This window comes from Chrysochloris asiatica, unplaced genomic scaffold (genome assembly GCF_000296735.1).
Source record: "Chrysochloris asiatica unplaced genomic scaffold, ChrAsi1.0 scaffold00155, whole genome shotgun sequence".
Lineage (NCBI taxonomy): Eukaryota > Metazoa > Chordata > Mammalia > Afrosoricida > Chrysochloridae > Chrysochloris > Chrysochloris asiatica.
The window spans coordinates 2565571-2593489 of NW_006408673.1; the positions used below are offsets into that span (position 1 = coordinate 2565571).

Sequence of the window (27919 nt, forward strand, 5' to 3'; positions counted from 1 at the left end):
AAAGTATCATGGACTACCAAAGGAACAAACAAATCTCTGTTGGAAGAATTACAGCCAGAACATTCCTTAGAAGCCAAGATGGCCAGACTTTGTTTCTCGTACTTTGGACATATTGTCAGGAGGGATCAGTTCCCATGCTTGGTAAAGATAAGGGTCAGAGAAAAAGATGAAGACCTCCAATTAGATGGATTGGCACAGTGGCATCAGCAAGGAGCTCAAGGGTAGCAAAGATTGTGAGATTGACTCAGAACTGGGCAAAGTTTCCTTCTGTTATGCATAAGTTCCCTATGAGTTGAAACTCACTAGATGGCATTTAACAATAAAAGCAACACATTTGTATGAAGCATTGGGTGGACTGCCTTTTGGACTGACAATAAAAGGATTACTTCAAGAGGTACAATGTGAACTATTTACAAGTCTTTGAGGTTGCCTCTAGAGGTCTATGGGCCTTGTCTTACCACTAAGGACTGTAGAGACATTGATTCCAATTTTGTGAGACTTTCCTTCAATCCTACTTATACTATTTTTTAGGTTGGGGGCCCAAAACACAAATGTCCTGAGGAGGTCTCCCAAGACCTAAGTCAAAAGAAAGGGACTACAGTCATACCTCATTTCATTGCACCTCTCAGATACTGCATTTTTCAAAAGTTGAAGGTTTATGGCAATCCTTAACTGATCAAGTCTATCAGCACCATTTTTCCAACAGCATGTATGCACTCCCTGTCTCCATGTCACATTTTGGTAGTTTTTACAATATTTAAAATTTATGAGCCTCTTCTGGTGCTGTAGGCTAAGTACTGGAATTATAATCAGTACTTGAAGGTTGACAGTTCAAATGCATCAGCTGCTCTTCAAAACCTGATACAGCACCTCTGTGAGTTGGAATTAACTCACAACACTCAAGAAAAAACCAACAACATGGCACTTGATAGACTATAGTACAGTGTAAGCATAACTTGTATGTTGTTGTTGTTAAGTGCCTTGAAGTCGGTTCTGACCCATAGCTACCCTGTATAGGGTTTATGAGGAGCAGCTGGTGAGCTTGAACTGCCAACCTTACAATGCAAAATGAATTTGCAGTCCAGCGCATTAACCACAGCACCACACCAGGACCCCATAACTTTTATAAGCACTGGGAAACTGAAAAAATTGTGTGACTTACTTTATTGAAATATTTGATTATTTTTATGGTGTTGTAGAACAGAACTGCAATATCTCTGAGGTATAATGGTGGTGGTTATGTGTAGTTGAGTTGGTTTCGACTAATATGACCCTGTATGAGAGCATCCAACGCTCAAACACTCATCTTTCTCCCATATTAACTGCTGACCTTGTGGTTAGCAGCCCAACTATGCTACTAGGTCACTTTCTGAGGTATAATTGAATGTTAAAAAAGAAAAAAAAGATAAGTGAAGAGAACCTAAATGAGCAGAAGAAAAGGAAGAAAGTAGGGGGAGATAAACAGAGTCTCTGACAAAAAAAGAATGCTGAGCGAAGGGTACATATGGCAAGAAGAGCTATCCATTATCAGCTGCATATCCACACCAACACAGGCTCATACATGTTTATAGTTTCCTTTCTCCAGTCTAGTTTGATGGTAGGGCTGCTATTTTTGTGGGAGAATTGTGTGGCCACCCAAAGAGCCAAATTGTAGCCATCTATGGGGAAGTCTTGGGAATTGGAAAGTGTCCATGATGAAAAAGTAGCAATTATAATATTGAAGTCATTGGAGAGATTAGATAAGAGTGGGTGTAGGCACATCTTTAGCATGAACCAAGGCTGAAATTTTACTCTAAATTCACAGATTTAAAATTTCAAGTCTACTTGAGACATTTGCTGTCTTTGCTTGTTTATGCTTGGCAAATCAAAGCTTCCTTTGTGTGTATGAGTATGTGTTTTAATAGAGATGGAAGAGGGAAAAAAAATACTTCTAAAATTATTTTTGGATAGCAAATAGATTGTACAAAACATTTTTTAATAATCTAAGTGTAACTGATTCAAAAGCATACAGATAAAAATTTCCAGAAAAAGAAAAGACAAAATAAGAAAAGCACATATGTATTGAATATAAATATCTTGTTTCTTATCAAATCTTCCAAAATTTCACTGGCCTCTGTTATGTTTAGTAGTCTCAAGGTTAAAAGTAAGGGGAAATAAATAAATAAAACAACCTGTGTTCCAAAAGCTAAGTGAAATCTAATTTACTTTGTTGTTGTTGTTAAGTGACTTTGAGTCAGCTCCAACTCAGTGACCCTGCATAGAGTTTTAGAGGAGCGGTTGGTGAGCTTGAACCACCCACCCTGCGATCCAAATCAACTTTTTAGATATACATTAATAAATACATAACAAGAAAGTCAGTTCAGTTCTGGTCGTTTAGGCTGCTACATGTAGGTGCTTTATATACAGAGAATCTATCTGGTGACTCAGGAAGTTCAGAAGGGCTAATTTTTTATGTGGTTGACCTTCAGAAAATGGGTCTTTAGTACTATTATATTTTTGTCATTCTCTTGTGGGCTATCATACTCACATTCTAATTCTAGTGTATGCAAAGGATTGGCAGTGTTGGCAATCTGGGCTTTGGGGCAGCAGGGGGATGCTGGCATCATGAAAACAATGCTGATATACTCTGGACAGCATTTTAAAATAATTGCAGTTGTGAATGGCTGTGTTAATGCAAATTTGCCTTTATGAATATAGCTCATTTTTTTAATGTGAAAAATTTACTTCCTATTTACCTTCTATTGAAGCAGATTTTGTTGGAAACCCTATGTTCTAAAAGGCATTCAGAAACTGGTATTCACCAAGTGGTCATACATATTAGCAATATCATATATAAACTGTTGTAGTAACAAATTTCATCTCATCCTGGTAAATGAAGGAAAAAGAAAAAAAAATCTATGAATATTTGAGAATATATATAAAGTATAGTTTTTGTTGTTATTGTTGAGTATCTTTGAGCCAATTCTGCCTTATAACAACCTGTATATGGATTTGAATCATCACTTTGTGGTTCAAATTGACCTTGTGGTCCAGTGCTTATCTTACAGCACCACACCAAAACTCCATATAGTTTTTAAATGCCAATTATATTTTTCTCCATTGTTATCCCTCTCTTTGATTATATTAAATTCAATTTACAAATTACTTATTATTTAAACTGAATGCTTTGTTCACAATATGAATGCTTTAGCTATGAATTCTAATCTGCTTTGTAAAAAATCACATAATTTGGGGTATTTTTTGATAGCATAGGTGCCTCTTTTTCTTGGTTGAGCCCGAATATTTAAAAATACAGTGTATTTGTGACCATCTGTGGTGGATATTATAGTGTGCATTGCATAGAGGGAGTAATGCAGATAGGGAGGTTGGAGGTTCGAGTCCACCCTCTGGTACCTGAGGAGCAAGGCCAAGTTATCTACTTCTTTAAAACAGGACAGCAATTATAAGCACTATGGAGCACAGTTCTACTCTGACACATCATATCCCTATGAGTTAGAATCAACTTGTTGGAAACTGGCGATGGAAACTAATATGGAAACTCGTAGAACAGAGGATCTTAATAGCTAAAGCTATTGTAGAGTTGGGATGATTCAGGATCTTGAAGAAAGTGATGACTCATATTAAATGAATAAACAATGAAGATGGGATTAAAAGGCTCAGAGAAATAGACACACTGTGTTGTTGTCAGTGCTGTTGAGTTGGTCCTTACTCATAGAGACTCTGTAAGGGTTTCTGAGAACAGCTGGTGTGTTTGAACCACTAACATTGACGTTAGTAGCCCAGTGCCTATCTAGGACTCCAAGACATACTATATAAACCTGGATAATCCACCTGATGACTATATTCTGAATGATGTCGTAGAGGATTGACCTCCTCTTGGCTCCCTTAGGCAATCCTTTCTGTTTTTAGCCTCCCTGCCATTTAACTTCTCCACCACTAACTCTCATAGCTCATAGTCAATGTAATAGTTTTGTTCACTTCTCTTAGCTGCATTCCTATAAACAAATTTCTACTATCACCATGAATTCTGCTTCAGGGTCTCTTCTGGGTCTGTTATCACTGACTCAGCTGTAAGGCCCCTTCTGGGTTTCTTGATGTTGTCAGTGTTGACTCTTTTTGACATTTTCTTGCCTTCTCTCTCTCTCTGCTTCTTCCCCTTTATTCCTTCTACTCTGTTCATCCATCTCTGTACTGTTGGCTGCATATATAAGCAAATGCTTGGTCAGTTTCAAGGCATGGTCCTGACACCAGGACCACAGACTGACTAATGTCCTCTCAGTAGGCTAAGGCACTTCCTTTGCATGGGAGGTTATACTTATTTCATTTATATAAGTATATTGAACAATCCCTGCAAGATGCATAAAATAGACCTATCTCTTGGCAAGCTGCACCCCAAGGCTAGACACAAAAAGTATCAAGCCTCAAGTTGTTTACAATTTACCCAAGAAATATGAATCAACCTATACAAAACTAACAAACCCTATGGGGCCAGAAATTACTCTGACGGTAACTCCTTAGGGCTTAGGAGAAAAATATCTCAAGTTGTTTTTCCAAAGAACCAGGGTAAAAATTTTGACACATAAAGGAACTCATTTTACCACATGCCTGTAATTGGTTCAAGGAGGCTAAAGCACCTAATAACTGGTTGTTGTTGTTGTTGTTAAGTGCTGTCAAATCACTCTATTTATAGTGACCCTATATAGGGTTTCCAAGGAATCACTGGTGAGTGTGAACAGCTGACCTTGTAGTTCAAACCAACTTTGCGGTCTAGTGCTTAGCTTACAGTACCACACAAGGACTCCAATGACTGGTTGGTGAGAGGGGTTTAAAGGTAGGTTTCTTTATTCTAATTTTGAACAACTCTGCTCTCAACAACCCTACCTCCAGTTCGCCTAAAAAAATTATCTGAGGCCTTATTGTTCTTAATTTCTCTATCTGTACAGTCCTACTTCTTTATTTTTCCACAGGTGTTGATACCTAGGATATTCCTCACTAAACTTTATCCAAATCTATCTTCATAAAACCTGCTATTCATATAAATCTGCAGAATCATATTTTCCTTTTTAAACTTTTTATTGTAATTTGAATGAAAATTTACAGGAAAGGTTAGTGTTCAATCCAGCGATTTAAACATATTTTTGTTTCAGACACTTATAATTTCTTCAGTGTAATACCACTTTTCCCACTTCTTTCCTGGGTTATTTGCTCCTATTTGTCCTGTGGTTTCTTCTGCCTCTTCCTGACTTCTAAGCCTTTGGTCTTCTGTAGTTAACTGTACTGAGACATATATTTCTACCTGGTATCATCTGTCAGATTATAGGCTTGTCTATTGTTTGGCTGAAAGTTGATTTCTGAAGGTGGGCTCAGCTTTAGGTTTGAGGGGTGTCTACAGACTACCATCTCAGGGGTTCTAGAAGTTTTTATCAACCAAATAAGTCAAGACTTTTTATGATTTTGAATTTTGTTCTACATTTTTATTCTACCTCTCTGCATAGAACCTTCTATTATGATCATGATTAGAGTGGTTGGTGGTGGTAGCTGGGCACCATCTACTTCTTCTGATCTCAGAATAGTGGAAGCTATGGATTCTATTGTCCATTATTAATTTGGACTAATTATTTCCTTAAGTTTGTGTTTGTTTTCCTTACTCTTCTTTTCGCCAGATGAGGAGAAATCAGTATTTGTGTTTTAGATGGATGCTCACTTTAAGACCCCAGTCACTACTCATCAAAATAGGATATATAGAACATTGTCTTTGTTGATTATTTTATGCCAGTTGACCTATTGTGTCCTTAGACTATGGTTCAAGGCCCCAAGCCCAGTGCCTCATTCCAGTACAGTGCTTGGCTACAGCTAAGAGATTTTCCAGAACTTTATCTCCTTTATGCTCTACAATATCCTTGGATATATTTTCAGTACACACAATATAAGGGGATTCCAAAAAGTTTGTGAAAATTTTCCATTATTTTCTATTTCTATTTTTCTATGAGCTGTTTGAAACTCCCCTCATACATATGTAGAAATATTTTCTGCCAAACTTTTATACACTTGTGTGTTTACTCCTATATATCTATTTGCAGATACTATTTGTTGTTAGTACAGTTGACTCTTGAATAACAGTTTTAAACTGCATGGGTCCACTTATATACCGATTTAAAAAAATAAATTGTAAGTTTTTCTTTAGATTTGCAACAATGAAAAAAATAACCTAGAAGATAAACTGCACATATCTTAAAAATTCCCCCTCCCTCCAAATTAAGAAAAAGTATTTCACGTATGTATAAAATACCAGTTTTTTTTAATTTGCTACCATATAATATACTCAACTTTTTAAAAAAAGTTAAAATTAATCAAAACTTAAGCACACACTTTATAGACCACTTTATGGAGTCTATAAAAACCAGGGGGGAGCCATGTCTGACTTCCTCTGGTTTCAGAAGAAAGAAGGAGAGTCAGTCTCAAAATCAGCCCAAGGCTGATTCCTATAAGGCAGAGCTCAGACATGCCTCCATACTTTAACCTTCTTTAACCTATTCTGATACCAGCCATCCCTTCCATATCACTCTCAGCTTCACATCTGGATTCAATAATCGTTGTAATGATCACACAGAACTCATAGACAATACTCACAATTAAGAGATTTATTAAGGATGTGAACTATAGGGTACAATTCATGATAAAAAATAACTTAGGCTGCAGCAGTCCTCTTTTCTGCTATACTGTAGGCACACCTTGCTCTTGTCTTTACCTCTCAGCCATGTGGTCCCTCACCCTCTGCCCTGCTCAAGCAAGTGTCACAAAATTCCTTAAGCCAGTCAGGAAATACCCAAAGGTCACATATGGCAAGGAGGCCTCCTTCCCATAGGCACTCAGTTTTACTCAGTCTATGGGTCAGGAAGCGAGGAGGTACAATCTTTCAATGTTACGTCCTCTGCCAGCTGTCATCACTATTCTCAGTAGGGATTTCATACTACATTCATGCTCTTCTTTCTTAATTGTCCTAGGATTATCTGTTCTTGCTTCTGAGATGGCAAAAGTAATGAATCCCAGTGTTAGAGCTCTATACACCCTATTTGCATGGTCTCCCCACCCCCCATCCCTGATCATTTGGCAGCACTTAAAAAAGCTGGCCTAGAGGGGACAAGTAATGGAGAGACAAAAAGTGGAAGGTGCTGTTTATTCCACAGTCACTGGTTCTGATCTCTTGTAGGCAAGGGTGAACAGGAAGAAGTGGAAGGTGTTTTTCTGGGGTCCTGGTGTGGTGCTGTAGGATAAACATTGAACTCCTAACCACATGGTTGATGGTTCAAGCCCATCAGTCACTCCTCAGAAATCCTATACAGGGTTGCTATGAGTTGGAACTGACTTGATAACATGTAACCACAATAAGATGATTTTCTGCAGAAAAGCCATATAAAATAAATTCATGACACCACAGAGCCATTATCATTAAGAGAAATGTAAATGAAAGTAAAGATTAAGTATGAAATCATAACTGCAAAAAGTCAGCTGCAGTACATACTGTACAACGGTAATAATTTTGTAACTACTTTCTGATGTGATTGCGGTAAGTTCAAATGTTGCAAGTAATAGTTTAAAATGTTATGCCACAATAATCATGCTCATGTGAGCAGTTCCATTTTCCAGTGAATTTGTATCACAGTAAAATGTGATGTATGACGTCTCAAGACTTCCAACAGACCCAATCAAGGAAGGAAATAGTGAAAGAGATTGTGGGTATGGCAAAAAAAAAAAAAAAAAAGGAGATTGGAAAGGGGAAGGTTATATGATTTGGATGTTGGAGAAATTAAGAAGTTAATAGACACAATACCAGAGGACTTAACCAGAGATCACTTGATGGAGATGAATGCTTCTGAACCAATGCCAGATGACAAGGAAGAAGACGTAGTTGAATCAGTCCCAGAGAGCAATTGACATTAGGCAATCTGGAAGAAGAATTCTGATTAGTCAAGAATGATTTTGACTTCTTTTTGCAACATAAACCTTTACATGGTATTGGCACTAAAACTAAAGGAAATGGTGGAAGAAAGATTTAGTGCTACATAGAAATATTTTTGTTAGGTGCCATTAAGTTGCTTTCAACTCAGAAACCCTATGCATAACAGAACGAAACACTACCCAATCCTGAGCCATCCTCACAATCACTGCCATGCTTGAGTTCATTGGTGCTGTCACTGCATCAATGCATCTCATTGGGAATCTTCTTTTTCCATGACCCTCCACTTTATGCAGCATAATGTCCTTCCTGATAATATTTCTGAAGTACAAAAGACAAAATCTCACCATCATTTTTCTGTGGACCATTCTGGCTGTACTTCCAAGGCAGACTTGATTGTTCTTTTAGTCATCCATGGGACTTTTGATTTTCTTCTCCAATACCATAATTCAACTGCATTGATTCTTCTACAGTCTTCCTTATTTAGTGTCCAACTTTCACATTCAAATGAAGTAATTGAAAAATGCCATGGTTTGGGTCAAGTGCACCTTGGCTCTCAAACTGATATATATAATGTTGCCTGATTTCTTGACTGCTGTTTCCATGAGTGTTGATTGGAGATCTAAACAAAATGAAAATTTTGACAACTACAAACTTTCCTTCATTCATCATGTTATTTATTGATACAGTTTGAGGAGCTTTGTTTTCTATACATTGAGGCTCAATCCACACTGTAATCTTTGATCCTTGTCAATACGTTTTTTAAGTCCCTTTTTCTTTCAGCAAATAAAGTTGTACAAAGTTGAGTCGTAAACGATCTGCATTTTGGCTGTAGAATATATTTTAATAAACTTTTAGAAAATCTTTATTTTAATCAACTTTAGACATAATCTTGCTTTTCAGTATACTTTGCCTATCTGCCAACAAGCTTTCATATTCTCTTATTAAAAAAAAATGTTTTAGTCTGAGTTGTGAGCCATGAATGCAGCACTGTCTTCACTTCTTCAGCAGAAGTGAAACTTCATCCTCAAAGGGCTGCTTTCAGTGAACCAAACAGATGAAAGTCCAATGGAGAAAGATCGGACTATAGGAAGGATGCTTTAACACCTCAAAACAAAGTTTTTGCAGTGTCAACAGTGTAGGCAGAGTTGTGCAGACGTGTATTGTCATGCAAGATCACAACATCCTTGGATAACAGTCCTTTGCATTTAATACAAAGTTTAGGTTTCAGCTCTTCAGTGAGTATCTCACTGTAATGGGTACTGTTGATTTTTCAACCTATTTCCTAATAGTGTTGGAATACTGGCCCTTGAGAATCCCAGAAAACTATAAGCATCAATTTTCCAGCTGATGGTTGACTTCTAAACTTTTTCTTGGTCAGATTTTTCCATTCCATACTTTGCTGTTTACTCTTAGGCTTGTAGTGATGAATCCATGTCTCATAAGCAGTAATGAATTTTTAAAAACTTTAACTTCCTTTGAATATCAGTCCACATTTTATTTGCAGATGTCCAAATGCTTCTGTTTATGCTCTTCCATGAATTGTTTTAGCATCCACCTCAGACAAACTTTTTGAAACCTAAGTCTGTCGTGGATCATTTCATTGGTAGAGTCATGGATGATTTGCAAATTCTTTGCCACATAATCCACTGTCACTCATCTACTCAACAGAATCATTTCATGTGAAAGCTCAATGTTGTCATCAGCCATAGACGGGTATATTAATATAACTGGAGTGCAGATAATTTTTGGCTCATCTTTGTTTCATCTGCATATTGCAAGTTGTTAATGAGTCTTCTCCAATCCGAATGCCACATTCTTCCTCAAATAATCCAGCTTCTTGGCTAATTTGCTCTCCACCCAAATTGAATAAGTATCATGAAAGAACACAACCCTGGCATACACCTTTCCTGATTTAAGCTACCCAGTGTTCCCTTGTTCTATTAGAATGACTGCCTCTTTTTGTCTATACTGGTTCCTCATGAGCACAATTAAGTGTTCTGGAATACCCAATTCTATGCAATGTTATCTATAGTTTGTTATGCTCTACACAGTCAAAGGAATTCTGGTGTGGTTCTGTATGATAAGCACTAGACAGATTGCTAACTGCAAAGTTGGCAGTTCAAACCCATCATCTGTTCCTCAGAAACACTATACAGACCCGTTATAAGTTGAAACTGACTCCATAGTGCTTAACAACAATGACACAGTCAAAAGTCTTCACATAGTCTGTAGAGTCCCGGTAAGCATCTTTTTGTATTCTCTGCTGTTAGTCAAGATCTTTCTGATGTCAGCAATGATACTCTAGTTCTGCATCCTTTTCTGAATCCAACTCAAATTTCTGACAGTTTTCAGTTGATGTACTGTTGCAATTGCTTTTGAATTATCTTCAGCAAAATTTTACTTGCAAATGATATTGATTATATAGTTCGGTGATTTCCACATTCCATTGGAACTTCTTCCAAGCAATTGGCCAGGAGGCTGTCTTACAAATTTCTTGCATAGAAGAATGACCACTTCCAGTTCTGTGCCAGTGTGCTGAAATATTTCAATTTGTGTCCCACAAATTCCTAGAACCTTGTTTTTCACCAATGCCTTCAGTGCAGTTTGAACTTTTTTGTTCAGTATCATCTGTTCTTTTTCATATGTTATGATGTAACCTGAAACCTGTGTACCATGGGTAACCCTGTTGATATTTAAAATATTAGTGACATTGCTTCTAGCATCATAGCAACACACAAGCCATCACAATACAACAAATGACAGGTGAGTGGTAGACAATTAGAACAGAAAAAAAGAAATCAGACAGAAATTATGATGTATTTCTGTAAAGTTAGACCAAATGTACCTGCCTCTCCTGCCTCCCTTTTCTGTCTTCTCTACCTCTTTTGTATCTACTTACTCTGAGACAGCATGGTCAAACTTTCCTTTTGTTTATCCTCAGCCTACTCAATGTGAAAATGACTCTTCTTGTAAGTTTACAGTATTAATAATTATAGAACAGTACTGTAAATATATTTTTTCTCCCTAATGATTTTCTTAGTAACATTTTCTTTTCTCTAGCTTGCCTTATTGTAAGAACATAGCTCTGGTAGCGTAGTGGTTATGAATCGGGCTGCGAACCGCAAGGTCAGCAGTTCAAAACTACCAGCTGTTCTGCGGGAGAAAGATGAGGCTTTCTGTTCCTGTAAAGATTTACAGCCTCAGAAATCCTGTACAGGGTCCCTATGGGTCGGAACCAACTCGATGACACTTAGCAACAACAACAACAACAATGATTTTCTTAGTAACATTTTCTTTTCTCTAGCTTGCCTTACTGTAAGAACAGAGTATGTAATATTCAAAATATATGTTAATCTACTAATTATATTATTGGTAAGTCTTCAGTCATCAGTAGACAGAGTAGCTAAGTTTTGGGGGAGTCAAAATTTATATGTGGATATTTAACTGTGCAGGGGGTCAGCACCTTAACCCCAGCATTGTTCAAGGGTCAACTGTATTATTGCAAGGTTGTGTAATAATATTTACTTTTGTTGTCTTTTACTCTGTTGCATGTTCCAGTATCTTTCTTTGCCATTGGTCGTATTGTGCTGCTCTTTCCCTTCACAAAACTTGGTATGCATCTACTCCCTAGTTAGTGTTTTACTTTTTCTTCATCTTATCCCTGGTAACCATGAAACAATGATTCTTTCGCAATTGGTGGTCTGTTCTATAATCTGCTCCTGGCCTGTTTTGGCTGATGATATGGAGCTTTTCTGCCATGCTTTCCACAGATGTAGTCAATTTAATTTCTGTGTATTCCATCTGGTGAGGTCCATGTGTATAAATAACTTTTATGCTTTTGAAAGAAGGTATTTAAAATGAACAAATCATTGGTTTTGCAGAATTCTATCATGCTATCTCCAGCATAATTTCTATCACCAAGGCCGTATTTTCCAACTACTGATCTTTCCTCTTTGTTTCCAACCTTTGCATTCCAATCGCCAGTAATAATCAATACATTTTGAGTGTATGTTTGATCAATTTCAGATTGAAGAAGTTGGTAGAATTCTTCTATTTCATCCTCACTGGCTTTAGTGGTTGTTGTATAAATTTGAATAATAGTGGTATTAACTGGTCTTCCCTGTACGCACATGGATGTTATCCTATCACAGACAGGCTTGTACCTCATGACAGATCTTGATATGTTCTTTTTGATGATAAATGCAACACCATTCTTCTTTAATTTGTCATTCCCAGCATAGTAAACCATGTGGTTGTCTGATTCAAAATGGCCAATACCAATCCATTTCAGTTTACTAGTGCCTAAGATATTGATGTTTATGTGTTTCATTTCATGTTTGACAATTTTGAATTTTCCTAGCTTCACACTTCATACATTCCATGTTCCAATTATTAATGGATGCTTACAGCTGTTTCTCTTCATTTTAAGTTGTGCCCCATCAGCAAATGAAGGTCCCGAGGGCTTTACTCCCATGGGCTTTACTCCATTCACATCATCATGGTCAACTCTACTTTGTGAAGTCAGCTCTTCCCCAGTCACATTTTGTGTGCCTTCTAACCTGAGGGGCTCATTTTGTGGCACTGTATCTGACAGTGTTTCTCTGCTATTCATAAGGTGACTAAATATTTGGAAGTAGTTCGTTTCTCCTTCTTCTTAGTATGTCTTCATTTGTAGGCTCATTTGAAGCCTGTCCATCATGGGTGACCCTGCTGGTATATAAAAATACCTGTAGCATAGCTTCCAGAATCACAGCAACTTGGAAGCTACCACAGTATGACAAACAGACATACGAGTGGTGAAACTTGCTCTCCAGCATAGAGATGTTAAAGCAAATGGAGGAAATGAGGAGGTCCAAGAGCTGAACAGAAAATTTCAAAGATCAGCTTGAGAAGATAAAGCCAAATATTACAACAAAATGGGCAGAGATCTGCAGTCAGAAAACCAAAAGGGAAGAACACGCTCAGCATTTCTTAAATTGGAGGAACTGAAGAAAAATTCAAGCCTCAACTTTCATTATTGACAATGCAACTCATCCAGAATTTTAGATATGCTAAGTTATTGTTTGTCAGTGACTTTCTCGATATGCAAACTTGATTTGATGAAAGGTGATTTGTAAAATAAATAAAGAAGATGATTCTTTTGATTGAGCTCATTTCAGCATTCCTGTTGGTATTTAACATCAGAAGCTTCAAGGATCTAGGGTGAGGTCCTTTGTCTTACTCTGCTTCTAGTAACTTCTAGTATCTGCCAGAAATCCTTGGTGTTCTTTGACTTGTAGATACATCTGTCTTCCTCTTCCCTTTGTGTATATGTGTCTAGTCTTTTTTTTTTTTTTTTTGTAATTCCTCAGAAATGATTTGATTTAGGACCCACCTAAGGAGCTCTGGTAGCATAGTGGTTACGAATCGGGCTGCGAACCTTAAGGTCAGTGGTTCGAAACTACCAGCTGCTCCGTGGGAGAAAGATGAGGCTTTCTACTCCCATAAAGATTTACACCCTCAGAAACCCTGTACAGGGTCGCTATGGATCGGAACCGACTCGACGGCACTTAATAACAACAACAAGTACTCTAGTATAAGGAGTCCAGGTGTAGGATAAGCTGGTATAGGATAAGCACTAGACCACAAGGTCAGTTTGAACTGCAAGGTTGGCAGTTCAAATTCATCAGCTGCTCCACAGAAACCCCAAACAGGGTCATTGTGAGTCAGAACTGACTCCATGGCACTAAAGGACAACAACTACTCTGGTATGATCTTATTAATATAACAACAGAAACCCACTATTTTAAAACACAATCATTTTAGTAAGTACAGGGAAAGGATTTCAGCATACAATTTTGGAGGACATAATTCAATCCATAACATAAATCCTGCTTTGTGATTTAATTCTAAGGCATCTCTATAAGAGAGTAAAGCATAATAACAAGTTGGAGGCACTCCTTTAAATACAACAAATAAGTGGAAGGAGATAAATAAGTAATTCTAGAAAGTATGGAGAAGTTATTATTTAAGTAAATAAATATCTCCTTTAATGAAGAGTTGGATGTTTCTGAGCAGCAACATCTTGGTTTTCTTTTCACAATGAAGAAAAAAATCAGTACATGCAATATGTCATTCTTATCAGCACATCTGCAGCTATTCTCATTGGTTAGAGGTCTGTAGCAATGATTTGAAAGGGCACTGGACTACAGTCCAACAGAGAGCAGTAATTTTCTAACTTCTTTTTTAGAATTGTGGGAACAGTGGAAAAATTCCAGACTGCTCATTAGAGTCTATTTTGAGTGAGGTCTAGGCAGAAAAGGAGTTGCCCCCTGACTCAAGTGGGTACCCTTGACTCAAGGAGGTTATCTAAGGTACCATAACAAATGGTTAATCTTATGTAACGTCACAGTTGCTCTGTAAGTATAAAACCTTTGACTTAGTTACTAAAACAAACACTGCATATTATATATCCAATGTGAGTCTTGACATCCTGTAGTTTAATGATTGGAGTGATAAGAATTCATTCTTACATATTTACTCTATACTTTCTGAAGTGTTCTGTTTCATTCAATGTCTTGAATGTTTAATATGACTTATCACTTCTAGTTCTGGATATGAGCATGTTCTTAGATAAATTTCTCAAATGTTCAGGCATACAAATGGAAAAGATTTAGATTCTTGAGACTCTGTGAGCATACATGTGGATAAAGGGAGTTGTACTATCATATGTTAACCAGATTTTACAACATTATGAATTTCCAGAAAGATTAGAGAAAATTAGCATAGACTTTAGAAGGTTAAACTCTTATTTAAATTTTGTTTTTTAATAGAAACACATGAGTGATCATTGAACAATTAAGAAAACCAAAAATTTACCTTAAATACACACACACATACATACTCACACAAATAACCATTATGTAAAATGTATTTCTTGATATTATTTGTGAAGATTAATGAAATACATTGAAATAAACATTGATATAGTAGGAAGATAAGATAACACTGCCACATTAGATCATTCATAGAGATATGTAGATATATCTTTATAGATTGCCTTTGGTTTATCTATAAAGACAGATGTGTATCATTTGAGTTGAACGCAGTACACCACACATTCATAAAAGCCAGATGGATGACATTGCTTTTGGAGAGTTTAGTGCCTGTCTATAAAGGCCAGATGGGTGCCGTTTCATAAAGGGGTGTAGATTGGTCAGTTAATGGCTACACTCCAGAAGGTAATGAAATGTTTCTGATTCAAAGAACTTTCCCATTCTTTATTCTTAGTTGTAATTGCCTTCAGAATCTTTTTGGACAGAAAGTTATCATTAACTTCATATAACTGTATAGGTCCTAAATATAAGGCCAATTGCTCTTATGGTAGTGCATAAAATAAATAAAATATTCAATAACCACTAGAACCAGTATACATAATCCAGTCAGGTAAGTTTATGTTGTTTGTTTGTGTTTTTTTTTCACTTATAAATGATTTTATTTGAGTCCCATAGCTATATCTAATCTGTCAATATATACAACAAACTGCTTTGATAGAAAACATCCCCAAACTATTCACTTCACCCATAATAACAAACAAGCTTCCAAATCTTGTGGTAAGAAAAAAAATCAAGCCAATATTGAATGGAGACTGAATTGATATTCCATCTGTGTCTGAATTCCTCGTAAAACATTTATTTTTGTGGTTTGCTCTCTTTGCTGACTTGTGACTGAATTGGTTATGCTTGGTTTCTTAAATTTTCAGTCTCATAAATAATTTCCTTGTGGTAAAATATCATGATTATTAAAAATTCCTAGGCTACCAATAGACCCTTTAAATTCAAGAGAGAGACATCCCAAGGCTTTGTAAATATCTGAATTCATGAATATGACAATAACACATTATTTTGCACATTAAACTTTTTATATTCTAAAACTCATGACTTTCTCAGATCGTTTCACATTCTCTTTCATTTCTGCCTCTAGCTCTAGTTGTTTCCTCTCTTTTGAGGACTGTTTTCCACTGGAAAACAAAATTTGTACTACTTCACAATTTTTACTGTATACTTGGTGACAAGAAGAGAATAACATCTAATTTGAACAGTGGATGAAGAAGTCAGTAAACTTCACTACCTGGGACATTAGGTTTGCAGCATGTACAACTCAAATTCTTCACCTTCGAGGTTATTCTTTGCTGGTTGAAGTCATATATGTTAAATCTGTGGTTGCTAATAACTTACCATCTTGTTTAACCCAATGCACCTGTGCAAGATAAAGTTTGTAGACTTTGTGAATAGATAGGTGGCGGTAGGTGTGGCTAAACAGAGGAAAATGTGGTTTCAAACTGGCTCAGACTACTTAAATCATCACTGAGGAAAATCAGATCAGACCTGGATTTAGAAAGCAACTATGTATCAGAAAGATACCCATGATGAGAAAAAGTATAGGTTAAAGCATAGGAATGAGAGACTTGGGAGAGGTATAGTGAGTTTGTACAGAAGATTGGTTTATTTTCAGCCTTTGGAGAATGATGCACATTCAAAGTACTATTGTCAGCTGGCATCTTTGAGTGGGGCAACACTGATTCCAACTCTTGATTCTGCTCAGTAGATTCAGTTGCTATGTAATGCATATGCTGGTCATGTTTTCTAAGAAGGAGGTTAAGTTTATAGTAGCATGTTGTTAAGTTGTTGCTAAGTGCCATCGAGTCATATCTGACCCATAGCAACCCTGTATGGGTTTCCAAGGAGTGGCTGGTGAGCTTTAACTGCTGACCTTGCAGTTCAAACCAATTTTGCAGTCTAGCACATTAACCCATAGTGCCACACCAGGACTTTTTCATATGCTGGTTATTGTTTTCGTACACCCACATTTTACAAATCCAAGCCCATTTCAATTTCACATTGTCAGCCATGACTGACTGGGTAGAACTTTTTCAAAATCCTGGAGAAAGGATATTTTTCAATTTAAGAGAGGGAAATAATGAATCTCTCATTATACCAGAATTTTCAATGCTTTCAACCTTCAACCTAGATAATTCAAGGCAGTTATCTCTTCACACAAAGTTGGAGAGTCTCTGAATTGAACAACTAGTGAGTGGTGGTGATGGTGGTTATGTGCTTTGGAGTTGGTTCCGATTCATAGTAACCCTGCATAGGGTTTCCTAGGCTATCAATCTTTACTGAAGCAGAAAGCCTCATCTTTCTCCCACCGAAGTTGGTAATTTTAAACTGCAAACCTTGAGGTTAGCAGCCTGAATCATAACCACTACACTACCAGAGCTCTTTAACCAGTGAGAAATACCATCAAATATCATGTTCCAGAGGCCACAAGTTTAGACTAGACGCTACTTAGACTGATCATTGAGAAAGCTTAGAGACCAAGAAGCAGTGAAGCATAATCGAAACCATGCTGCTCATGGACACAGTCAAATGTATTCCATACTACGAGTCCTAGTGGCACTATGGGCTAATGCATCAGCCAACAAAGTCATTTGAACTGCAATGTTGGTGGCTCAAGCTCACCAGCCACTCCTTGGAAACCCTATACAGAGTCACTATGGGTTGGAATTGACTCGATGGCACTTAACAATAACCATAACTGGCTCACCACTCATCTGTCAGTTTGTGGTGGCTTGTGAGTTGTTGTGATTCTGGAAGCTATGCCATGGTATTGTAAATACCAGCAGGGTCACCCACAATGGACAGGTTTCAAATGAGCTTCCAGACAAAGACAGACATGAAAGAAGCAGAGACAACGACTTGCAAATATTTAGTCACTGAAAACCTTACGAATAGCAGAGAAATGCTGTCAGATATAGTGCTGGAAAATGAGCCCCTCAGGTTGGAAGGCACATATGACGTGACTGGGGAAGAGCTTTCTCCACAAAGTAGAGTTAACTGTGATGACATGAATGATGTAAATAGCCCATGGGACTAAAGCCGTTGGGACTTTCATTTGCTGATGGGGCACAACTCAACATGAAGAGGAACAGCTGTAAACACCTATTAATAATCAGAACGTCAAATGTAGGAAGTATGAATCTAAGAATATTGGAAATTGTCAAAAATGAACTGGAAGAGTGTGGCCAGGTGGCTCGGACAAAGCAGAGCTCTCCTTACCAGTGGATTGCATAATATGTTGCCAGTCTCTTGTCTCCTATTCACCATGGCTTCTTCTGATATCTAGGTGACAGAACTGGAGAAGCATGCCTCAGGCCAAGCCTTTGAGCTGATTCTCAGCCCTCATTCAAAAGAATTGGCCCCAGAATTTCCCCTCTCCCCTCCAAAGAAGGAGGATCTTTCCCTGGAGGAGATCCAGAAGAAATTAGAAGCTGCAGAAGAAAGACGCAAGTCCCAAGAAGCTGAGGTCTTCAAGCAGCTTGCTGATAAACAAGAGCACGAGAAAGAAGTGCTCCAGAAAGCAATAGAAGAGAACAACAACTTCAGTAAAATGGCGGAAGAGAAACTGACCCACAAAATGGAAGCCAATAAAGAGAACCAAGAGGCACAAATGGCTGCCAAACTGGAGCGTTTGCAAGAAAAGGACAAGCACGTTGAAGAAGTGTGGAAGAACAAAGAATCCAAAGATCCTACTGATGAGACTGAAGCTGACTAATTTCCAAAGACTGTACTGGCCAGTGTCATTTTCTTTTTTTCCCTCCTGACAAATATTCTAGAAGTCGATGTAGGACTGTATAGGTAGATCCAGACTGCATGATGTTGTTTTAGGTGCTAAAGGGGAGAAACAGAGTGTTTTACTCTTTTTCTAAAGTGTTGAACTCTTTCTAATGTAGCTATTTTTCTTGTTGCGTCTTTTCTACTTCAGTACGCTTGGTGTACTGGGTTAATGGCTAGTATTGTATTGGCTCTGTGGAAACATGTTTGTAAAGAATATGTAGTGGCTTCTTTTAAAACTTAGATGCTTTTAAATCCAAGTTTTGTCCCAATTTTACCAGATGCTACTGTACTTGAATGGTTAATAAAACTGCACACTGCTATTGGTGGCAAAAAAAAAAAGAACTAGAACACATAAACATTGCTATCTTAGGCATTAGTGATCTGAAATGTACTGGTGTTGGCCATTTTGAATCTGACTACCACATGATTTGTTATGCCGTGAATGACAAATTAAAGAGGAATGGTGTTGCATTCATTGCCAAAAAAAATATCAAGATCAGTCATGAGATACAATGCTATCTGTGATAGGATAATATCCATTCACCTATAGGGAACACCAGTTAATACCACTATTACTCAAATTTGTGCACCAACCACTAAAGCCAGTGAGGATGAAATAGAAGAATTCTACCAACTTCTTCAATCTGAAATTGATCAAATATGCAATCATGATATATTGATAATAACTTGTGTTTGGAATGCAAAGAAAGGAAACAAAGAGGAAGAATCAGTAGTTGGAAATCATGACATTGGTGATAGAAATGATGAGCTCGCATGATAGAGTGCTGCAAAACCAATAATTTGTTCATTTCAAATACCTTTTTTAAACAGCATAAGAGACAATTATACACATGGACCTCACCAGATGGAATACACAGAAATAAAATTGACTACAAAGAGATGTTGGAAAAGTTCCATATCATCAGCCAAAACAAGGCCAGGGACAGACTGTGGAACAGACCATCAATTGCTCATATGCAAATTCAGACTGAACCTGAAGAAAATGAAAACAACCCCACAAGAGCCAAAATATGACTGCAAATATATCCCTCCTGAATTTAGAGATCATCTGAAGAACAGGTTTTATACATTAGACACTAAAGACCAAAGACCAGAAAAGTTGTGGAATGACATCAAGAACATCATACAGGAAGAAAGCTAAAAGTCATTAAGAAGACAAGAAAGAAGAAAAAGATCAAATGGATGTCAGAAGGGACTCTGAAACTTGCTCTCCATTGTAGATATGCTAAAGCAAATGAAAGAAAGGAGGAAGTACAAGAGCTGAATAGGAAATTTCAAAGGTTGGCTTAAGAAGACAAGGTCCAATATTACAATGAAATGTGCAAAGATATGGAATTAGAAAACCAAAAGGGAAGAATACGCTCAGCATTTCTCAAATTGGGGGAACTAAAGAGAAAAATTCAAGCCTTGATTTTCAATATTGAAGGATTCTAGGAGCAAATTATTGAATGATGCAGAAAACATCAAAAGAAGATGGAAGGAATACAAAAGGTCATTGTACTAAAAGGGAATGGTTTATTTTCAATAATTTCAAGAGGTAGCATAGGACCAAGAGCCAATGATACTGAGGGAAGAAGTCCAAGGTGCATTGAAGGAATTGGCAAAGAACAAGGCACCAGGAATTGATGGAATAAAAATTGAAATCTTTCAAGAAAGTGAGGCAGCACTGGAGGCACTAACTATGCCAAAAAAATTTATAAGACAACTACCTGGCAAACTGATTGGAAGAGATCCGTATTTGTGCCCGTTCCAAAGAGAGATGACCCAACGGAATGTGGAATTCATCAGACAATCTCTTTCATATCCCATGAGAGTGAAGTTTTACTAAAGATAATACACAAATGGCTGCAAGCATACATTGACAGAGAACTTCCCAGAGGTTCAAGCTAGATTCAGAAGAGGACATGGAATGAGGAATATCATTGCTGAAATCAGATGCATCTTGGCTGAAAGCAGAGAATACAAGAAAGATGTTTAACTGTGCTTTATTGACTACACAAAGGCTTTCGCTTGTGTGGATCATGGCAAGCTATGGACAACATTGTGAAGTATGAGTATTACAGAACACTTAATAGTGCTCATGAGGAAACTGTACATAGACCAAGAGACAGTTGTTCAAGCTGAACAGGGAACACTGAAACACTGAATGGTTTAAAATTAAGAAAAGTGTGTGACAGAGTTGTATTCTTTCACCATACTTATTCAAACTGTATGCTAAGCAAATAATCCAAGAAGCTGGGTTATATGAAGAAAAATGTGACATCAGGACTGGAGAAAGACTCATTAACAACCTGCGATATGCAGATGATACAACCTTGCTTGCTGAAAGTGAAGAAGACTTAAGATACTTAATGATGAAGAACAAAGACCATAGCCTTCAATATGGATTACATCTCAATGTAAAGAAAACAAAAATTCTTAGCACTGGACCAATAAACAACATTCTTATCAATGGATAAAAGATTGAAGTTGTCAAGGGCTTCATTTTTCTTGGATCAACTATCAACACTCATGGTAGCAGCAGTCAAGAAATCAAACGACATATTGCATTAGGCAAATCAGCTGCACAAAACCTTTTTAAAGAGTTGAAGATTAAAGATGTCAGCTTTAGGACTAAGGTGCACCTGACCCAAGTCATGGTATTTTCAATAACCTCATATGCATGTGAAAGCTGGACAGTGAATAAAGATGGTAATGGAAGAATTAATGCATTTGAGTTATGGTGTTGGAGGAGAATATTGAAAGTTCCATTGGCTGCCAAAAGAACCAACAGATCTGTGTTGGAAGAAATACAGCCAGAGTGCTCCTTGGAGGCCAAAATGGCCAAACTTCGTCTCTCATACTTCAGACATATTGTCAGAAGCGTCCAGTCACTGGAAAGGGATATCATGTTTGGTAGCATGAAGGGTCAGAGAAAAAGAGGAAGACCCCGAATGAGATGGATTGGCAAAGTGGCAGTATTAATGGGATCAAGAGTGGCAATGATAGTGAGGTTGGCCCAGGATCAGGCAGTGTTTCATTCTACTGTGCAAAAGGTCACTATGAGTTGGTACTGAATCGATGGCACCTAACAAGAAAACATATTCAAGGTCATATTTTGGCTCTAGTGGACTTGTTTTAATTTTCTTCAGTTTCAGCCTGAACTTGCACATGAGCAACTGATGGTCTTTTTCAGTCTGCCCCTGTCTTGTTTGGGCTTATGATATTGAATTTCTCATACCATGTCTTTCCATAAACGCAGTAAATTTGATTCTGTGTATCCCTGTTTCGTGAAGGATATAGCTGCCTTTTATGTTTTTTTAATAAAAGTATGTGTGATTAATAAGTTATTGGTGTTACAAAATCCTACCATCATGCAATCTCCAGAAAAATGTCTATCTCTAAGGTCATATTTTCCAACTATTTACACTTCCTGTTCATTTTAAGACTTTGCATTCCAATCACCAGTAATTATCAATACATTTTGATTATAGGTTTTATCCATTTCATACTAAAACAGCTGGTAAAATTCTTCAACTTCATTATCACTTGTTTTGTCTGTTGGTGTGTCAATTTGAATAATAGTGGTATTTATTGATCTTCCTTGTAAGGTGTGTGGGTATTATCCTATCACAGACAGCATTTGAAATATTCTTTTTGATGACGAATACTATGTCATTCCTTTTGAATTTGTCATTCCTGGCATAGTTGTTGTTAAGTGCTGTCAGTCAGATCTGACTCATATTGACCCTGTATATGATTTCCGAGGAGTGGCTGGTGGGTTTGAAGCACGGAACTTGTGTTCAAACTGACCTTGTCCAGTGTTTATCCTACAAGGTCACACCATGGCTCTTGCTTATTAGACCATGTTAGTCAAATAAAAATGGCAAATATCAATACTTTCACCTCACTGATTCCTGGGATATTGTTCTTTTTGCATTTCATTTCATTTTGATCACTTCCAATTTTTCTAGGTTCTTTTTTTTTTTTTTAAGTTTTTACTGTGAATTGAGTGAACATGGGAGAATATCAGCTTTGTATTCATCCTATTGTATTTCATTTCATTGCAATGATTACAATCCATGTATCATCATTCAACAACATTTGCTTACATTCCCTCTGGGTTTTTGTAGGGTTTTTTTGGCTGTACACAGAATCACTCAGGATCTAGAGTCATTCTTCATACATTCCTTGCACTAATTACTAATGGATCTTAGCAGCTGTTTTTACTCATTTTGAGTGGTGCCTTATTAACAAATGAAAATCCTAAAAGCTTTACTCCATTTGTGTCATCATGGTTAACTCTACTTTTAGGAGGCAGCTCTTCTGCAGTCACATTTTGAGTGCTTCTAAACTGAGGGTTTCATCTTCTGACCCTAACTCTGACAATATTCTGATACAATTCATAGTGTTTTCAACTTCCAGTGCTATATCTGACACTGTTCTACTGCTTTTCATAAAGTTTTTGCTGGCCAAGTAGTCAGAATTATTCTGCCACTCCTTTTTATTTGTCTATCTTAGTCTGGAACTCTGACATAACCTGTCCATCATGAGTGACCCTGTTAATATTTAAAATACCAGTGGCATAGCTTCCAGCATCACAGCAACATACAAGCCACTACAGCATGACACACTGACATAAGATTGGTGGTTTAAATATACGGTGTAAAATATTAAAGAAGGATAAGATCACTGAGATGCTGGTAATCTGATACCTTAAGGCTTTTTAAAATTTGAAATAAAACAGTGTGAAATATTAGAAATGGCCAAGGCTTAATATTATGGGCATTTTTAAAATATAAATTAAAGGAGTAATCTTTATAAATAAAACCATATGTATTTTTGGATGTTTTATGAAGTGTTGTTAATAACTGTATAAATATCTTTAGCTATTATAATCCTATTGCTTTGAGATGTTTTGCATTTAGTCTTCAATCATTAATTCAAATGATCTCTTTTTTCCACTGCACTGTTTAATAGTAATTTTAATGGGAATATTATTTCTAGTTTGGACAATATCATTAATATCACATGCAAGTAAAATTTTGCTAAAAAAAAAAAAAAGATGCAACAGAACATTGACAAGGAATTCAAATGATCAAGCTGGATTCAGAAGAGGATGTGGAATGAGTGATATCATTGCTGTTGTCAGATGGTTCTTGGCTAAAAGCATAGAATAATAACAGAAAGATGCTTACCTGTGCTTTATTGACTACTCAATGGCTTTTAATTGTGTTGATCATGGCAAGCTATGGACAACATTGCAGAGAAAGAGTATTCGGAATAATTAATTGTACTCATGAGGAACCTGTACATAGACCAAAAGAGGCAGTCATTCAAGCAGAACAAGGGGACACTGTATATTTTAAAAATAGGAAAGGTGTGCGCCAGGGTTGTATTCTTCCACCATATTTATTCAGTATGTATGCTTAGCAAACAATTTCAGAAACAGTATTATATGAAGAAGAAAGTGGCATCAGGATTGGAGAAACGCTCATTAGCAACCTGTGATTTGCAGATGACATAACTGTGCTTGCTGAAAGTGAAGATGACTTAAAATACTTACTGATAAAGATCAAAGACCACAGCCTTCAGTATGGATTGCATCTTAATATAAAGAAAGAAAAAAAAATCCTCACAAATAGACCAATAAACAAAATCCATTTATGGAGAAAGTCCATAATCTATGGAGAAAAGATTGAAGTTGTCAAAGACTTTATTTTGCTCAAGTCAATCACCAACACTATGGAAGCAACAGTCAAGAAATCAAATGATGCATTGCATTAAGCAAATATGCTGCACAAGACCTTTTAAAAGTGTTGAAGAGCAAAGATGTTAGTTTGAGGACTAAGGTGAGCCTGACTGAAGCCATGGTATTTTCAATAACCTCATATGCATATGAAACTTGCATAATGAATAATGAAGACTGTAGAAGAATTGATGCATTTGAGTTAAGGTGTTGGAGGAGAATATTAAAAGTACCATGGACTGCCAAAAGAACAAACAAATCTGTGTTGGAAGAAGTACAGCCAGAATGTTCTTGGAAGCCAATAAGGACAGACTTGGTCTCTCATGCTTTAGGCATATTATCAGCAGGTACCAATACCTGGAGAATAACATCATGTTTTATAAAGTTATGGGTTGTAGAAAAAAAAGAAGACCTCCAACGTGGAAGCAGCAATGGTGTTAAGTGTAATAATGATTGTGCGATTGGCACAGGATCAGGCAGTGTTTCATTCTGTTGTTCATAGGGTCACTGCGAGTTTGTACCTACTTAATGGCAACAAACAGCAAAAAAATTGTTTCTAGGTAGCAAGGTGGCTCTATAATAAGCACTGGACTGGACTGTGAATCAGTAGGTTGGTGGTTCAAGTCCTCCAGTTGCTCATTGTGAGACAGACAAGGCTTTCTGATCCCACAAAGTTTTACAGCCTCAAAAACCCTATAGAGGGTATCCATGAGTTGGAACCAACTCATTGTTACTTAACATACAACAAGATTGTTTCTAGAACTTATAACAGGTTTAGATTCTTTGGAAAGGATTCAGAGACATGTAAGTAGGTGGCTTTAAAATGAAAATCTAGAGAAATTGTGCTTTTTTTTTTTTTTGGTTAGCTTGGAGAGGATAAATTTGTGATTGTATTAATATATATAAATCAAACATTTGGATAAAAATGAAACCATTTGGAAACCATCAGCATATTTCATATCTAATATTCTGTATATTTAAGTCCCAAAGTAGAAATCTGGTGTGATGCTGTAGGAGAAGCACTGGACTACTAACCAAAAGCTTGATTGTTCAAACTCTCCAGCTCCTTCTTGGAAATCCTATACTGGGTCACTCTGAGTCAGAAGTGACTCAATGGCACTTAACAACAACAATAAAGTGGAACTCTAAAAGAGGATTCTAAAGTCTCAGAATGAAAGAAGTATCTATTACAATGTTCTGTTGCTATGTGACCTTGAATTCATTCTGATTCATAGAGTTTTCTTGGCTGTAACCTTCCCAGGAGCAAATTGTTAGGTATTTCTCTTACAGTAGAGTCACTAGGTGAATTAAAATTGCCAACATTTTGGTTAGTAGCCTAGTTCTCAACCACTGATCCACCAGGTTTCCTTTGCTATTGTTAAGTGCCATTAAGTCAGTTTGACTCATAGTGACCTTGTATAGGGTTTCTGAGGGGCAGCTCGTGGGTTTGAAAGGCTCACCTTGTGGTTCGCTGTCTAGTGCTGATCCTATAGTGCCACATCAGGAAGTTATCAAAAAGAATCAAGGAGAGACAGTAATGTTGTCTATTAGGTTATTGCATCATAGCTACAGTTTTTATTCTAGTAATAAGATTAAAACTGAAATTTGATTCTTCTTGCCTGATTTTTATGATCACTTTATTAATATGTATTCATGTGGCATTTTATTTCTTTAGACTGTGCATAGTCACAGTCTTATAGGTTTTTTGGTTAAATTCTATTTGACCTTTAGGAAATCTTAATAACATAATGTAACTGAATTTTAAGGATTTATACTTGGATCCAAATGCATTATCTATTTTCAGAGTTTTCTAATGGTTTTAAATAATTATTACATTTGTTACTACAGCAGATGATAGTAACACCAGAGGAACGTTTTAGCTTCATTAATTAGAATTTTTAAGGCTCCTTCAGGGTTGATACCTAAATGCAAGCTAAGGCGATAATCTGAGAATTAGTTTCTATTTGCGAAGGTAGAGTTGCTATGGACATTTAAGCAAGATTTAACTGAAATAGAAAGTTATCTGGCTAAATCACAGCATTATCACAGCATGTTAGTGAAGTTGAGATTTCGTTCCCCTTTCCAAACTCACAAATGGATTTACTGGGCCATGAAAGGCAGACTATGAGTAGTCTGGAAAGAGTACAGTCATTGTGAAGTTAAGCACAGTCCCTGATTTCTGTCTAATTTCCACCATTCATTTCTATCTTTATTTCCAGAGCCAGATCATGATTTCTTTTGTGGTCATCTATGACTTAAAAATTGAGCGAATGTCAAAGAATTGCTAAGATGTTCTCCCAATAGATGGATGTATTAGAGAATTCATTTTGACTCAAGAGATTGGAGGTAAAATGCAAGAAGGAACCAAGACAACTTCTTTTCCAAAAGTCTGTTCCAAGAAGGACTCTGAAGATTGAAATTGATCTAGAAATCCCAGACACCTTTGACACTGTGTAGGACTCAGCAAATGGTCCGTGATAAAGCCAATCATTCATTCTTTTACCAGATATAGTTTAGATCGTCTTTACCAAATTTATGAAGAGGGGATAAGAGTAAATGTCAGTTAAATCTCTGATATACCTACAGTATTTCTTTCTTCTTTGGTTTAAAAGATAGTGACAGCTCTGATCTGGTTTAGGTTGTTGTTAGTCTTCCACTCTCAAGGGAATTTCCCTAATAAGCAGGTGTGGGAAAGGCAATGCAAGCTATTGCATGAATTTTTAAGGGCTCCTTGGTCATATGCCAGCTTTTAAAATGTGTACTCCATTTCTTATCAAACTTAGCATCTGATTTTTTTTTTTAACTGAAAATGAGTGTTTTGTTATAGGTTTCATAGAACTTTGTAAAGCTAATCTTTATAGTTGATAAGAAAAATTATCATATAATGTAAGAACAAAGAGACTTAAAAAGGAAGGTAGACTTTGTTATTGAGAAATCAAAATGCAAAGGAAGAGAGATGACATTGAGCCATGACAAATGGAGTTTGCCATCCATAATACTCTTTAAAGATGACTTTGGAAGATAGAGTGACTCCCAATTGTGTACTACCAAGTAAAGCAATACTTAGATTAAAAAAACATCTCAAAGATATATGTTGAAGTCCAGTGCTGATCCTACAGCACCCTACCAGAAGTCCTTAATAAGATTAGACTCTAATGCTTTTATTGTCTCAAAAATTTATTTCCCTGATTCTTACTGTTTTTTATGTTACAGTGAAAATGATCATTTCTCACTTGATAACAGATATCACGACCATACAAATTAAATATACAAGTACAGTTCTTTTAAAAAGAACCACAGGTAATCTATTCAGATATTTTAGCATTTGAAAATAGTCAAATACAAAATTAGGTAAAATGTGAATGTACAGTAAGAACTTTGTATTTTTTTTTTTTTAAGCTTTTATTGTGCATTGAGTGATAGCTTACATGGGAGAACATCAATTTTGCACTCATCCTATCGTATTTTGTTTCACTGCAATGATTATAATCCCTTCTATGCATCATCTTTCAACAATATTTGCTTCTATTCCCTCTGTTTTTTTGTTTTTTTTTT

The 27919-nt window shown here is 36.7% G+C and overlaps 1 pseudogene; it reads left to right on the forward strand.

Moving 5' to 3' along the window:
- The first annotated feature begins 18103 nt into the window (after positions 1-18103).
- LOC102830643 lies at positions 18104-18553 on the forward strand (annotated as a pseudogene).
- Positions 18554-27919: the final 9366 nt, after the last annotated feature.